The 17,635-nt window shown below is 35.7% G+C and overlaps 1 long non-coding RNA gene across 3 annotated transcripts in view; it reads right to left on the reverse strand.

The window, feature by feature from the left end:
* Window positions 1-2,956: 2,956 nt before the first annotated feature.
* Gm32498 (predicted gene, 32498) overlaps window positions 2,957-17,635 on the reverse strand; it is a 110,024-nt gene continuing 95,345 nt past the window's right edge. For all 3 annotated transcript variants that reach the window (NR_168882.1, NR_168881.1, NR_168880.1), the window contains 2 exons: window positions 9,435-9,525; window positions 2,957-4,286 (listed from right to left, as the gene is read on the reverse strand). This is a non-coding gene — a long non-coding RNA (predicted gene, 32498). The remainder of the gene's footprint in view (window positions 4,287-9,434; window positions 9,526-17,635) is intronic.

Here is a 17,635-nt window from a genome sequence, read left to right on the forward strand (position 1 = left end):
AAAAATTAGGCAATATGTAGAGGTCATAAAGTGACAATCACTCACAGTTTAGAATGCCTGTCCCTTTTTCTGTACAATTCTGAACTGATATTAATAGTGTAACTCAAGAGCCAGTCTTTTCTCAGTCCTGTGTTTCAGAGACAGAATTTGAGAAAGCAATTTCTGGACAGCTCTAAGTGCATATCTAGATGAGGTTGCTGTAGTTTAGGAACTACACTGTGGTGATGCATTTTTATAAAATATCTTATATTCTATGAGATGAAAAATTTTATTGGACCTCACAGCCAGAGTTAATAGCATAGCTCTAGGGTCTTTCCATCTTAAAATTGATATCCAAGATTGTATTCAGTCTGCTTGTTTAATCTGCCTTTAAGGCAACAAGGTAACAACCAATCTTACTTGTTTAAGGTTTCCCATGGCATAAACTTTTACAACCTAATCTAATGTATAGCTACAGTCTTACATTATATACTCCTCCTTGCACCTGACTCAAGAGCAATAGAGGTATTTTTTGCATGTGTGTTATCTTAATATTTTGCTCCTGAAAAGAGCAAATTAAATGACAGTGGTCTTATAACATGGATATTATAATAAATGTTGAGTGTAACATTATAGAGGGGGTTTGATAACATTGGTTTGTTTACTGTCTGGGTAAAATGTAGTTAGTGACTCAATCCTTTGTAAAAAAAAATTTAGAGATTTCTGTAAAGTACTTCTTGTGCCTTCCCCATGTCACATTTTCTGTACTATTCAGTATAACAAAGAATATAGCCATTTTTAAGGACAAACACACACACACACACACACACACACACACACACACACACACACACACACTCACAGATACACAGAGAGAGTCATGGAAAGACAGATTCACCAGATATGCACATATTTATTCTCATACAACAGGCAGACAGGAAGACAGAAAAATCAAGGAGAAAAAAGTAGGGAATTCAAATCAGGCTCACTCTTGGTTAAATGACACCAATAAGAAGTACTTTATTATTTCTTTTACTTCATATAATACTGATGCATTATTGATGACTCTGAGTTTGTCATTAATATAGGCACTTCTGGACAGTAAGTTATGATTTGGGGTTTGTATATTTACAAGTATTAAAAAACTAACATTAGTTGTAATGATGGGATAGTTGGGATGAGGATTATCAATAGACAGGCAACCTAGAAAAAGAACTAGAGATTAGTGATCACGTTAAATTTGATCAACTATCCTACATTAAAGCAACTGAGTTGGGAAAGCATAAGGCAGAGAAAGATACTGGGCAATTCAAATAATTCAGAAACTGAAAATTCTGATGAGAAGCCCATAACAGGTTTGCTTTAGTTAAAACAAACAAACAAACAAACAAACAAAAAACAGAAAAAAAAGAGGAACATAAAACCAGGACTATAAGAATATTGTTTAAATGAATTAACAAAATAAAAATTGTTGAAATTGGGAGCCTAAATACTCTGTACACTAATACACTGTAAATTGAAATAAATAATGTACTGTTGGCTATATAACAGTAAAATAGGAGTTACAAAGTGTTATAAAAATTTGTGAAATAATAGCAAAAGCATGCATTAATTTACTTCAATGTTCAATTTATATATGTTAATAACTAAGCTATCATGATAAAGTACATGAGTTCTTCATATTTCCAAAGCACCTAAAATCTAGTACTGTCTGATAATACAAAGTAAAAACATGTAAATAATGTATAAAAATGGTCTCATGAAAACTTATTTTTAACCAATGGATATATCTCTTTTGATGTTATAGGTCCAGTGGAACACCAGCTAGAGTTCGGGGTCTTTATCCAGATTATCTATCCACGTTAATGTAAGCTCTATTTGTATTGCTTTTCCAAGAGAATTAATTAGGACAAGAAGAAAAACAAAGTGAGCCACTTATTGACAGCTACAATTTCAGTTTAGAAGTGACACAGTAATATCCCTGACAATGTAATGGTCAAAGCAAGTTATTAAATGTAAATATGAGCAGAAATTACAAACTTACCAAGTATCAAGAGGTTTAAAGGAAAATATGTAAATAATAATGATAATTAGAGATTTTATGGGGAGAGAAAAAAAGAGAAGAGAGAGGGGAATACTATAGTTTGGGGGTGAAGACTGGAGGATTTGGTGTTTGTTTTTTGGAAAGATAGAAACATATAGTACATAGCAATGACACATGTCATTTCAATAATAATGTTAAGTAAGATTATAATATTGGTCATGCCAAGATTCTTCTGGCTGGCTTTGATGAATATGGCTTCCATGCTATAGAAATGACCACAATAAACTGAGAATGAGTCCTGTACAAATAGGAAGATGCAGAGATTCTCCTAACAAAAGCCTAAAACACCTGAAAGAGAAAGCAACAGCCACTTGAGTCTGGAAATCTTGAGTCTTGTATCCTGCTTAGAGTGATGGCCAGAACTTTGTACTGTTCTCAAGCAGGGTACAAGTATAAACCATGTTCAAATGTTACATTAACAAAACTTGTGAGACAAGAGGTATATTTTGCTTCAAGCTTCCATAATAATTATGTTATATAGCAATATATGAAGAAAATTCAGATGAATGTTATGCTATTAATTTCTTGGTAGGTAATACCAAAGAAAGTTACAAATATAATATTTAATATGAGCACAGTTTTGAAATATGGAGGAGGATAAATCTTTATACATCTTTGGAGGACTCAGCTTTTTATCCTCTTGTAACTATCAGGGGGAGTATATGTAGAATATCATCATACCATTAGACAAGAAGACCATGTCTGGAAACATATGGGCTATGTGCTCTTTTCTAAAAGAACATGATGTGATGCCTGTACTCGGGGTATCATGTTATGCAGAATAAACTCATAGTTGAGCACATTTATGTTCCCTAAGCTTCAAAGTGACACAAGGGGAAGTGTAGATAAGAGTCTGTTCATTAACAACACTCATATGTTAAACATCTCTTGCTTTATTGAAGCACTTACATCCACTGAAAATAATGACCATATATTAAAAAGGTTGGGAATAAATGTCCAAAACTAAAATAATAAAAATATACAATCTGTACCCTATGGAACAGCCTTCGTCAGAGTTGATTTCAATGAGGTAATCAGAAGGATTATCTTTCACACCCATTTATGACCAGTCAAATTTTTGTTGATTTTTGGGAGGATTGTTTTGGTTTTGTCTATTAATTTATCCTCATATAATTGAATCCTAAATATAGGTTCCCGTCCCTCTTGTTGATCCAGTCTCCCACTTCCCACTCCTACCCCACCTCCTCTTCCCTTCCTATCTATTCTTCACTGTTTTCCTTCCAAAAAGGCTAAACCTCCCAGGACTATCAACTAAACACGGCATATCAAGTTGAAGTAAGACTAGTCACCTTCTTTCATATTAAGGGCGGAGGAAGCAACCCAGGAGCAGGTCAAGGTCCCCAACGCGAGCAAAAGCATATGACCAATTGATTTATTGTCATGGAAGAATGTTTTCAACTAAAGGAACTTTGCAGAGTTGAATAGGTAACAATATTTTTTAAAACCATGAGTGAAAATAATGTCAATTACAACAAGTCTTTGAAGCTTGAGAAAGTTTATGGAGAAACAAAGAAATGCACAGAGTATTACTGAGATAACAAGAATACATAAACTGAAAGCTAAAAGTGATATTAGGCAGAAATCCAGACAAAGGACACAAAGAAGAATTTGTTGCAAATGGCTGACGTAGTAGAGTCATAAAAGTTCTTTGTCTCTTTTCTCTAAAAATCTGATTGTTTTTTAAGTTTTTATTGCTGATTTCTATGGTTTAGGATTTTTAGGCAGTCATGTTATACAATCTAAAATGTTCATAAGTTTGTGACCCTCCTGCCTCCATATTTCATTCTATTAACTGACATGTTTTTCTTTCTTTGATTTTTCACATTTTAATTAACATTATTTTTACTTCTTTTCTTTCTTCCTGGTGTTCTCCTCTCAAATTCAAGACTTCTTTTTTCACTAAATATTGCTACACACACACACACACACACACACACACATGTGCATGCACACATATACATACATTATTCAATGCTTAGCACAACGTGCACAGTCTGTATGATGTTATTTCTATGTATGTGTTTTAAAGACTGACAAGTTAGTATTGGATAATCAATTTGTGAGCTCTTCCTTGTGAAAGATTATTTCATCTCCTCTCACATTCTTTTGTTGTCCTTAGCCAGCCTTGGCTTTCCTCCATCTGCATTTGCATGTCTATTGCTGCTGTCCTTCTTCAGCTCACCTGTAGGCAGTAATAACAGTGACACTTTATGAATATAGGTTCTGACATTACTAGGAGACACAAATTCAAAGGAAATTCTGTGTTTCTCTAGCTCTTACAATCTTTCTACTTCCTTCTTTGCAGTAATCCTTGAGCCTTCAACCTAAGAGACATATGGTAGATATATCCTTTGGGACTGTGTTTTACAACTCTGCATTTTGATTAGTTGTGGTTTCCTGTAACAGACTCATTTTGCTGCAAAGAGTAGTTGTTCTTTTCAAGATCCATCACTAGTCCTGGGTAGTTGGCTAAGTTTGCAGTACCAGGCATGTTTCCCTCCTGTTTAGCATATCTTAAATCCAACTCAATAGCTATTGATCACTTCGAAAAGTATGTATGCCTCTTCTACACAGTTAGGATAATGGTGCTGTGCTTGCTAGTTTTATGTTGATTTGACAACAGAGTCGTCTGAAATGAGGAAATCTCAGTTGACAATATGCCTCCGTAAGATCTCACTGTAGGACATTTGCTTAATTAGTAACTGATAGGAAAGGATCAGCCAATTGTGGGTGGTGCCTTCCCTGGGCTGGAGGTCCTATGTTTATAAAAAATTATGCTTAAAAAAGCCAGTAAACAATATGCCTCTATGGCCAGTCCCCTATATCAGATCCTGCCTGCAGGATCTAGCTCTGCTTGTGTTTTTGTCCTGACCTCCTTCAGTAGTGCAATACAACCCTTTCCATCACAACTTGGTTTTGGTCATGGTGTTCCCTACAGTAATAATAACCCTGACCATGAGAGATGCCATTCTGAAAAAGAATTGTAATTTACAGTCACTATAGTTCTGTAAGACTATTGGTTGATTCAATTCTTTGGAGGCTTGTATGGTTCCTGTGGTGGTTTGAATAAGAATGCCCTCCAGAGGTTAATATATTTGAATGCTTAGTCACCAGTATCTTGGACAACCTTATCCAAGAACTCAAAAAGAGCTTCTCATTCCTAGTGATAGAGTATTTATTATATTGGTTTTTTTGCTGCTAAAGAAAGCATTGTAAGCCTGGATGGAAATTTTTCGAGATATATATATAGTATTAACCATCTAATGTATCTTTAGGTATAAAGTTAATGGTATGATTCCTTTCTTTATGACTTTTTCAGACATATATCCTGTTACTTATTGACATATTTAAAAGTATTCAAAATAACTATGTAAATCTTGGACTTGTCTAATAAGACAAAATTGCATGCTTCAATGACATGATTTTCTTAACCATTGTATTGAAAGAACAGGAAAGACTTGATTGGCACTGAGATGGCTCTTCTATCAGGAAAACAAAATAGTGTAATTTTAACACAAAGGTGGGTCCTTAAACTGTCTTTTCCAGGCAATCAGGGGAGTTTTGAAATTGTGTGCAACTTATATGCATTTTTCCTGAAAAAAAAATAGCTCTCTAAAAGACTTTTTTTCAAACAATGTCTGGATATTTCCCCAAATTTTACATACCCATTTTCTAGTATGAGAAGGCTATGTTGAATCATGTCTTAAATAAGACATTGGATCATTCCTAATCAGACATCTCACTTTTTTTTATTTTACCTTAACAACAGTGAGAAAACAAGGTATTGCTTGTGAAAAATGGTAGAATATTGCTTTGTGTAGAATTATTTTAATTATAATTTCTCTCCTCTGTTGAGGGGCATCTGGGTTCTTTCCAGCTTCTGGCTATTATAAATAAGGCTGCTATGAACATAGTGGAGCATGTGTCCTTCTTATCAGTTGGGGAATCTTCTGGATATATGCCCAGGAGAGGTATTGCTGGATCCTCCGGTAGTACTATGTCCAATTTTCTGAGGAACCGCCAGACAAATGTGGTACATCTACACAATGGAGTACTACTCAGCTATTAAAAAGAATGAATTTATAAAATTCCTAGCCAAATGGATGGACCTGGAGGGCATCATCCTGAGTGAGGTAACACATTCACAAAGGAACTCACACAATATGTACTCACTGATAAGTGGATATTAGCCCAAAACCTAGGATATCCAAGATATAAGATACAATTTCCTAAACACATGAAACTCAAGAAAAATGAAGACTGAAGTGTGGACACTATGCCCCTCCTTAGAAGTGGGAACAAAACACCCATGGAAGGAGTTACAGAGACAAAGTTTGGAGCTGAGATGAAAGGATGGACCATGTAGAGACTGCCATATCCAGGGATCCACCCCATAATCAGCATCCAAACGCTGACACCATTGCATACACTAGCAAGATTTTATCAAAAGGACCCAGATGTAGCTGTCTCTTGTGAGACTATGCTGGGGCCTAGCAAACACAGAAGTGGATGCTCACAGTCAGCTAATGGATGGATCACAGGGCTCCCAATGGAGGAGCTAGAGAAAGTACCCAAGGAGCTAAAGGGATCTGCAACCCTATAGGTGGAACAACATTATGAACTAACCAGTACCCCGAAGCTCTTGACTCTAGCTGCATATGTATCAAAAGATGGCCTAGTCGGCCATCACTGGAAAGAGAGGCCCATTGGACACGCAAACTTTATATGCCCCAGTACAGGGGACCGCCAGGGCCAAAAAGGGGGAGTGGGTGGGTAGGGGAGTGGGGGTGGGTGGGTATGGGTGACTTTTGGTATAGCATTGGAAATGTAAATGAGCTAAATACCTAATAAAAAATGGAAAAAAAATAATTTCTCTCATAGTCTGAATAAAATAACTACTTACTAACCTGTTGTCTTATGACAATAAAAGTTCTTTACTTAAGTGGTATTTTATTGTGTCTTACAGATAAATTGTCAAAACATTTTATAATGTTTCCCATTTAAAAAAAAAAAACTAGTGAACTAAAAATTCTACTTCATGATTCTAGTTTTTCCTATAATATAATTAGATATGATTGATAGTGTTTTATTTTGTCAATCCATGAAATCAATCTCTTCAACCGTGGTTCTTATCCTTTCTAATGCTGTGACCCTTTAAGATTTTCCCTGATGCTGTGGTAATTCCCATCAATAATATATTTTTGTTGCTATTTCACAACCAGTTTTGCTTTGTTTTGCATTATATTGTAGATATTTTTGATTTCTCATAGTCTTAGGTGACCCCTCTGAAAGGGTCAACTGACCCCCAAAGGGTTGCAACCCACAGGTTGAGAACAGCGGCTTCAGAAAAATTACATATTCCTTTTAACACTCAGATGTGACAATGCAACTTACATTAAAAGTGTAAGAAGTTATCTGCCACCTAAGCTCTCAGACCTATCATAAAATTAATGATGCTTCTTTTGTTGTTAGAGAAAAACATAAATAGTTTTTTTTTTTATATATAAAGCAAGCATATTGGAGAGTTCTTGTAGTGGCTTTCACAGTTGTTTCTTGAATCTAAATAGTTTTCTTTGTGGCTATATTGTTGTTCTTGATTTTACAAATGACTTTTTTTTTTTACAATGTATGTTCTCTCATTTATTCTTTAAATTTTCTGAAGAAAAAAATTTTTTTCCTGCCTGGTGCCAGTTTTTGCAGAACAATAATTAGATATAATCTTGTCAAACTTTCTCACAAAGCTATTTTGAAGATGGGAATGAATTCTGACGTTAGAATAGGAAATCTGTGTGAGGGCTAAAAATACTTATACAAAGCTAACTGATGGAAATATGAAGTATATTTGGCCCATCAGTGATTCATAAAATATCTACTGTGAAATCCATGCTTTCTTGTTTTTTTAAAAATAAAAGAAACTTTCAGAACAGTACTTATTTTTTCTGCTTATTGTGATACTGCTAGGTTTCTTTGTGAATGTGGGAATATGATTGTCCAGAGTAATCTATTTATGAATATAAGTGACCACAAATGTTCTGATCAAAATGAGGAAGACAAAAATGATGATAAGAGGCTGTAGGGGGGAGCTGGTGTCAGTTTCCAGCTCATGGTGTGTCAAGCACTAGGTAGTTTGTCTATTGAAGCCTTCTGAAGTTTTCTCATTACACTCTAAATAATATACAGCACACACTTGCTAGAGTCAGGCCCTAGAAAACTGACATAGAATTCCTACACCTAATTGTTCTTAATCACTTTTTTATATTTTCCTGTGCAATAGAGAGGAAATTTCAGTTTCTCCAACGCTAACATTGCTGATGCCATGGGACCACAGATTGAAGGTCTTTTGTCAGAAAGCCACATTTTACTTCTCATGAGAACCAGAAAAACCTACAATTGAAAAATGGAGAATTACACAGCCCCATCATGTAAAAGGATGCAAAGCCTAGAGGCAACCATCTTTACAACAGAGATGCACTGTTTATTTCTATTTTGGGGCAAATTAATATATGTGAACACTAAAGAATCATACTATAATTATAGTCCCTGGAATATGCATATAATGTGAGTCATAGTACACAATCTTACAGGAAAAAAAATGATTTGAACATCTCTATTCCGAAACCAGCATCATCTAATGTAGGACTGGATGAGTCCTGATGCAGCTGAAATGTGTTCAGGGGAGTAGGGTTGAAAAAACAGGAAAAACATTGCAGGGAAATACTTCACATTTGACTTACTTCCTTGTCCAGGCTGGTTTTTACAAGTCTGATTTTAAAGCCAATCAAATACTTGTTTAATTAGATGAAAAATAACTCATTCAATCTCAAACTATAACTGAAATATTAACATGTTTTATTGTCATAGATAAGATTCTGTATGAAATATTCTCTAGCTTTTGAAAAGAAATAGTATCAACTGAAATAATATTTATTCAGTAGACTTGAAGTACTTAATAAATTATCTGTAAAAACTGAATATTACGTAAGAGGGCTCATATATTCCTTTTTATGTTTCTCAATTCTGGAAGGGAAATTAATTTTTAAAAAATAAATATATACAAGTACTTGAAAAACTTAATTCATGTAAACCAGGAAATGCAGATATAACATTTTTCACAGCAGAAAAGTGAGTTGCTTTTGCTCTTTGTTGCCTTTCGTGGATTTTGAGTTGCTATGGCTTCCCATCTATCAAGTTCATGACAAGCATTCAAAGCAGAAATACTGTAGGAGGATTACTTGTCTGTGAAAACACAGTCTTCTAAAGGCCTTTATTTCTGGCTCACTGACACTATTCACCTAAACATGCAATGAATGGCCAAATAAGCTGTACTTACCTTTTTTCTTCTGTTGTCAATGTCAGAACCCTTTAACCTGGCATGTTTTCTAAGAGTCAGTTTCCTTTCTCATGAATTTCCCAACCAGTGCCTAGGAGTGGTAAGTAAGGGAATAATACATTACCACGAAATAGCCTTCATAAGCCTTTTAATGCAAGTTGACTGAGGATTGTTAGCTAGTAGTCTCCTGATTATACACTTTCCTCTTGACACTGTAATTATAATACCTACACATGTCACTGACACAAAAGTTTTGTAAATGTGCTGCCGACTGTGCTCACATATGAATATTTAAATTAAAATTAAATTAAATTTCAATAGCTAGAAAGGTCTATTACACACAACTGCATTCTAAGACAATGAATATATGTATAATACATATATGAATTAGTATAAAACATAGAACTATCTTAAATAAATACTTATAAAACACTACATAAATCCTATGTATACAAATTAATATAATTATTATTACTTTTGTATTAAAATATATTTAAAAATTTTATATAATAGGTATAACTTTGAAACTTTGGTTTTTGTCTATTTGACTTTTATTTTAGTTTTTCTCCAGAATATATGTGGCATTTTGATCTGAAATAGACAATAAGAATGAGGTAAATAGATCCCTGTGACAATGGTCTTTGTCCCAGGCAACAGAAATAAGCATCAAAGAATAAAAACTTTAAAAAAGTGAAGTAAAGTAAGGATGTTTCCAATAAAAAGTACAGTTAGCTATTTGACACAATGACTCAATGACTGGAAGCTGAGCAACAAATAGTGAGCTGACTATCATAATACCTTTATAGATTATCTAGCGAGGCTTAGATTCTTGAATATATCCCACTGTTTTTATTTTGATATGCTGTAAAATTATCGCCTAAATATTAATCTTTATATCATAGACTATGGCTGCTCTCAACCTTATTCAAATACATTCCTTCTTTTGTAGTGGGCAGGTTTCAATGTAGAAAAAATTAACTGGACAAATTACTGAGAAGAGACTGAGTGTTCAACCTAAATGACAGTCTTTATAGCTCCACCCCTCTGTGGTGAGGCTAAATGAACATTGCTGAAGAGTAGGTAGAAAGAATATAGGATCTAGGTGAATATAGGACTGTGATATGCTGTCTTCTGGACACCATGTCAATATTGTGCTCATGAACAAAATGAGTATAAGAACTGCACCAGATTAAACCAGTAATGGTAAATCCATAGAGAATCAGCATTTTATTTACATAAAATTCATGCATATATACATCTGCAAGCACTAGACCTACGCCTATTTTTGTTATCATTAGTTTTCTATAATCCAGAAAGGAACATGCCAGAGTCCAGTCCTGGCAGGGATGAAAACTGGAAAGAAGATGAGTAGAATAGGAAAAAAGAGGACTTGGACCAAGAGATGCAGCTCACACACTTTGGTGCTGAGACCACTCAGACCATCTTTCAGAGCCAAAAGGCTTTACATTCATTTCCTCATTTTCTCGCATAAAGTCTCTCTTAAAAACTTTCTATGTTTAACAATAATATGCACATAGTATTTTTCCCTTTCTTCTCCTTCTCAATCCCCATTTCTCCTGCTAACACATGAACTGAATCAAGGAAGGAAACATAGCTTCAGCAATCAGTTAATATGCAATTGAAAACATTGGTATATGAACAAGTGACCTTGATTGGCAGCAATTGCTGTTACAGTATAAAGAGGTGATTAACTACATAAGCAGTAAATTTTGAATGAATACTACCTAGCATTTCCCCATATCCTAATCAGAAGTTCTAATTCCTTTAATGCCAAGGGATCTTGCCAGTGGTAACCCAAGACAGTTCCTTATCCTTGCTTGAATTACCACTGAGTGCTCCTACTGTCTTGGAACCAACGATCCAGCAAGACCTTTCTAAACTTTTGAAAATCATCTAGCTGTTGTTTGCAACAAGTCCGAGTGCAAATTTTTGTCAGAACTAAGTTCCCATCAGGAGAAAACATCCAGACTTTAGCTGATGTTCCCAGACCAGGCCCTCATGTTGACTCAACCACACCACCATTATTAACAAACACGGGACTAGTAATCTATTCTGCTCCTAGGATCCTCAGAGACAAACAAGAATGAATCACATTCCCAGTTTTCTTCATTTGATTCTTGATAAGTGGCTGTTAAGGACAAAGTGAAAGTGAAAACTGCCATTAGCAGAGACAAAAATGCAAATGCAAGGCAAAAGTGAACCAAGAATTCCCTCAGGAAAGGCCCGGAGATTCTACAAGAATATCCCCCAGAGGTCCATGCCATGTGGCAACCCAATTCCTCAGGCCTTGCCATAAGGAAAGTGTCTGCATTACACTCATGTACCTTACCAAGGAGAGGCTTGGTCACCACCAGGAGCAGCAACAAACATAGCTTTTATAATTAGCTCAAGTTTCAGAGTTATACTCTCCTAAGGATAAAATTCTACTTGGTGTAATTACCTATAATAATACCATACTTGTCTAATATCTAAAAGTTATTGTCATCAATGGAAATTAATCTAATAATCACCTTCTCATCATGATGAGCCTATCAGCCCATTTCAATAAATTCACTTTCAAATTATTACATATTAATTATTAATGAATCAGAGCTTTGTTAGTAGCCATTTTTGTATTTAAGAATGAAAGATTATTCCTTCTATGTCTAGAGGGTAGATGGCAGAGAACAGGGTAGTTATTATTTAACAACTGGATAATAGACACAAAGATTCTACAAATAGAACCTCTCTACTGATTTGGAGAAGGGCTAATAAATACCTCAACTTTAAAAACCATAGGGAATAAGATATGACTTTTGGAGCATATATCTTACCCTAAATTTTTCTCTTTTATTGCTTATCCTTCTGTACTGGCTGATGTTGTGTGTCAACTTGACAGGAGCTGGAGTTATCACAGAAAAAGGAGTTTCCCCTTGAGGAAATGCCTCCATGAGATTCAGCTATAAGGCATTTTCTCAGTGATCATGGGAGAGGGCCCGTTGTGGGTGGTACCATATCTGGTTGTCTTGGGTTCTGTAAGAAAGCAAGCTGAGTAAATCAGGGGAAGCAAGCCAGTAAGTGACATCCCTCCATGGCCTTTGCATCAGCTCCTGCTTCATGACAGGCTTGAATTCCAGTCCTGGCTTTCTTTGGTAATGAACAGCAGTGTGGAAGTGTAAGCTGAATAAACCCTTTCCTCTCCAACTTGCTTCTTGGTCATGATTTTTGTGCAGGAATAGAAACCCTGACTAAGACACCCTCCAAATCAGTAATGGCACAAACAGGTCTTTATCTTTACGTTGCCTGTCAATTGCTGTTTTCTTTCCTATGTCCCTATCAATGCAAAAACAATGTGTCTTTCCCTCAAAACACAAATTCCTCTCAAGAAAGCCTGATATTTATAGGTGTATGGTACTTCCTATGTTGTTGGCAAAGTTATTACACGTCTATATTGTGATTTGGTTTTCCTGTTCTTAATGCGAATCTGTTAACTTTTTAGGAAATTGGAGAAGTGAATAAAGAGACATGCATCTACAACGATTACCCTAACCTAGCAGTAGTAAAGAATAAGAGATGTCAGAAAAATTGGAGACATTTTGACTCATGTTCCCACAAATAGAAAATAATATTTATTACTGAGCTGTGTATTTTTCATAAGCTAAATAATTATATTCATGAAGGGATCTATTTTTGCCAGCCAATTAAAGTATTCCTACATAGAAATTATAATCACCATATATCCATTGTTGTCACTACACAGTAAAAACCATCAGAGTGTGTCCAGATGCTGGTATTTCCTCAAAAGAGGTAAAAGTGAAAGAAACCTCAGGACAAAAAAACAAAAAGCTAAACACTCCGTGATTAATATTTTTCAGTGGAAATGAATGCATTGTTTATGTTATATCACAGATAATATAATTAGTAGAGTATTTGAGCTAAATGAATGATGGACACAAATCTGATCGCCAAAAGGTACCTTGATGAAAACATAGGACTAGTATGTGTCCTTCTTCTTATTGCAAGATCTGATTTCTCCTTCTGTTTACTAGGTAAGCTTTGTTATCTACTTCTAGGATTTCTCTTAGTAACCAATACTTTGATATCATGATATATTTACTGTGAATGATGAGCTTTAAATTAATTTGCTATTTCAAAAAAGAATCTTCAACATGGACAACTGTTCCTAATAGATTTCTTTACAACTAACTAATGTGCAATTTGTTGCTTGTCAAAACATTAGGAATTGTGTTCTTATTCCAAGCAGAAGATAATTAGCTAAAATTTACTCTAGGAAATGCAAACAGAAAAAAACTTACTAAATTAAGAACTCAATAATCTATTTTTAGTCTCTGACTTTTATAATGAATTTAAGCAGTCTTCTGTTCATATAAAATTAAATATTTTAGCATAATATCTTCATATCTAGTTGAATCATTTTTTATTTCATGAGCATCAGTGTGAACACAGTTTATTAAAAAGTCTCATTTATAATCTATTAAATAATAAAACATAATAAAAAACTTTTTGGTTATGTATTTCCACTAAAATTCAAATTCTGATGTTTTGCCCATGATATTTGTGCCCAAATTTTAGTATAATAAAAACCTAAATGTAAAGATACATCACAGCCATATCATTAAAAAGTTTTTTATGTACCTTAATTCTTTCTATGTATACTCTGACTCTTTATTGAGTGCCTTCTTGCTCAAAGGCTACTAGCAGTAACACCTATGTTGAAAGTAATTAAATGCCAGATAACTATAGAACAACCAAAAAGTATGGATTACCATCATCAAAGAGAATTTATTAAAAATGCAAAATAGATGGGCTGGAAGAAATATGGAGACAAAGTGTGAAGCAGAGACTGAAGGAAAGGCCATCCAGAGAACTGCCCCACCAAGGAATCCATCCTATATGCAGTCACCAAACCTGGATGCTCCTGTGGATGCCAGGAAGTGCTTGCCTGATATTGTTGTGTGCCGAGAGGCTCTGCCAGAGCCTGACAAATACAGAGGTGAGTGTGAGGTCCTCTTTGGAGGAGCTGGAGAAGGGACTAAAGGACATGAGGGAATTTGCAACCCCATGTAGGGGGAACAATAGTGTCAACTGGCAACCCCCCACCCACACACACCTGGAGCTCTTGGGGACTGTACCACCAACCAAAGAGTACACAGGGAATGACTCATGGCTCAGGCCACATATGTGGAAGAGGATGGTCTTGTTGGGACATCAGTGGGAGGAACAGCCCTTGGGCCTGAATGAGTTCAATACCCCAGTGTAGTGGAACACCAGGGCAGGAAGGCATCAGTGAGTGGGTGGGTGGGAGAACACCCTCATAGAGGCAGGGGGATGAAGGGATGGAATTGGGGATTCCATAGAGGAGACCTGGAGAAGGGATAACATTTGAAATGTAAATAAATACTCACAGCCATCCATTGGACAGAGCACAAGGTCCCCAATGAAGGAACTAGAGAAAGTACCCAGGGAGCTGAAGGGGTTTGCAGTCCTATAGGAGGAACTAACCAGTACCCCCAGAGCTCCCTAGGACATCTACCAAAGAAAACACATGGTGGGACTCATAGCTCCAGCTGCATATGTAGCAGAGGATGGCCTAGTTGGTCATCAATTGGAGGAGAGCCTCTTGGTCCTGTGAAGGTTATATGCCCCAGTATAGGGGACTGCCAGGGCCAGGAAGTGGGAGTGTGTGGGCTGGTGAGCAGGGGGAGGGGGGAAGGGATAGGGAGTTTTCAGAGGGGAAACCAGGAAAGGGGATAACATTTGAAATGTAAGTAAAGAAAATATCTAATACAAAATGCAAAAATATCTAAACATTCTCTTACTACTTCAATTTTTCTCTTTTGAAATAATTTCTACATGGGCCAGACCTGACACATATACCATAAATCCCAGCAAGAGGCAAGAGGCAAGAGGCAGGCAGAACTCTGTGAGTTCAAGGCCAACCTGACGTATGTAGTGAGTTCTCAGTCAGGCTGGTCTATACAATAAGACCCTGTCTCAACACACACACACACACACACACACACACACACACACACACACACACACACACACACACCAGTTCTTCTCAGTTGAACTGGAAGATTCTTCAATGCTGACCACCTTTCAAAAGTATAGGAAGATGTTCTTCATTCTGCTTGGAGAGATAAGCCATCAGTAGTTTTATCCAGCTGTGAACCCTGCATGCTAACACATCAATCTGGCTGGAAAGAGGACAGATATGCTCACTTAGATAGTAGCAGCACCACTATTTTTGACTTAACTAACCACTTTGTGATTGGTTTTGAGGCTTCTCCAGAGGATGGTATTGATTCCTGGTACTGTAAAACTGTCCAAAAGCCCATGGCTGGAGAAGTCAAATGTCCCCATGGAAAAGCCAATACTGTTGTTTTTTGAAGTAGGCATTTATCAAACTGCCTCTTAAGTTTTATAAAATTATAAACATTTTACATTTATGATTTGTCAATAGATTTTGCAGTTCTCAATGATGAATGATAAACAAACTAGAAAGACATATTCATTTATATATAAGAAAGTATTCAAAGAATGGTGGTAGGTTGGTAATAAATGAAAAAATTATTTAAAATTCGAAGAATTAAGTTCTACTCATACTTTATTTCTAAATGAGAATATTAAATAGAATCAACCAGTTTTAAAAATTTACATTGAATAGGCCATTTTAACAACATAGATAGTTTATTTTGTAATGAAGGCTTTTAAACATTATGTTTAAACAATTACAACAGTTGTGGGTTGTTGCCTTCTGTTCATGACATGGCTATTGCACCGATGAATTCATAGCAGCAATGTGTGCCTTAATGGCCCCCTTAATAATCTACAAGTGGAGAAGAAGGAGGAGGACGATGACGACGACGATGATGACAACAACGATGACAAGGACAACAACAAATTTTGGTAGATAGTTCTCACTGATAAACTCACTGATAAGCCTCAGTGGAGAACATATAACTTTGCCCCTTTATAAATCTAAAATCTGGTTAATTTCAAGGGTACATGATTGAGATCAATCCTCATATGTGGTTATATTTGAATAATTGGTCCCCAGTTAGTAGAAGTGTTTAGCAGAAAATTTAATAGGCATGCTTTGCTGGAAGAGGCGTGTTACTGGCATTGTGCATTGAGCATTCAAACGCCTACCCATCTCCAGTTAGGTTTCTCTTTGTCTTGGATTAGTGGGTCAGATGTAAGCTCTCAGCTACTGTTCCAGCTCCATGATTGTCACAGAACTCTAACTCTCAAAAATTATGATGCCCAAAATTCTTTGATCTTATTTTATAAGTGATTAGCTATAACGAGGTAAAACTGTCTGTGTCTCATGTCTCATATCATCTTTCTTAGACTTAAACTTGAATGACCATCTTATTCTGAAGCAGGATGAACTTGATAGAATTCATTAACTGATAGCTCTAGTAAGAAAAGTCTTTTTAATGGATCCATCCTCTAAGGATCTCTACTAGGATATAACTGTAAATGAAATAGTGTTAAAGCTGTACATAGTGACTATTTCCTATAATCCTTGTACTTTGAGATACTGAGGCAGAAGGATTACAGTTAGAATCCACCCAAGGCTACTCAGTGAGTATCTAAAAAATATGAGCCAGTAACAAATGAGTTGAAAAGTAAATCAAAGCATTATTGTGGTAACAGTCCAGACATCCACTTCTTTATCCAAGAAATAATGTCAATGGTACCACAAACACTTTAAAATTCAAATGAAATGTCATAAGCAGATACAGATAGAGGAATAGATAGTGAGAAAGTCTGCATAAAAGTCAATCACTTTATATTTATTTAACCCTGGCTAATCCAATCTTCTTGTTGCTATATGGTGTAAGCAAGCCACTATCTCTCAAATTTGCCTATACAGATGCAGGAAAGTAGTTCTTCCTAACACATAAAATAATAACAATTAAGGCGCATTAGTCAATTCTTTATTTGTACACTAAAAGCTCGCCACACAATATCCATCATTCAAAATATTAATAATGATTAGTGAAATCAAAATACAGCAACAAACTAGCCAAAACATGTTAACTTGATAACTAGATAAATTTTTTCCATTAATTTACATAATGATTCATTTTACATCTTGATCAGTGTTCTCCTCCTTATTCACCCTCACAGAATCCCTTCCCCTACCCACCTTTCCTTCTCCTCTGAGA

This window comes from Mus musculus, chromosome 14 (assembly GCF_000001635.26).
Source record: "Mus musculus strain C57BL/6J chromosome 14, GRCm38.p6 C57BL/6J".
NCBI lineage: Eukaryota > Metazoa > Chordata > Mammalia > Rodentia > Muridae > Mus > Mus musculus.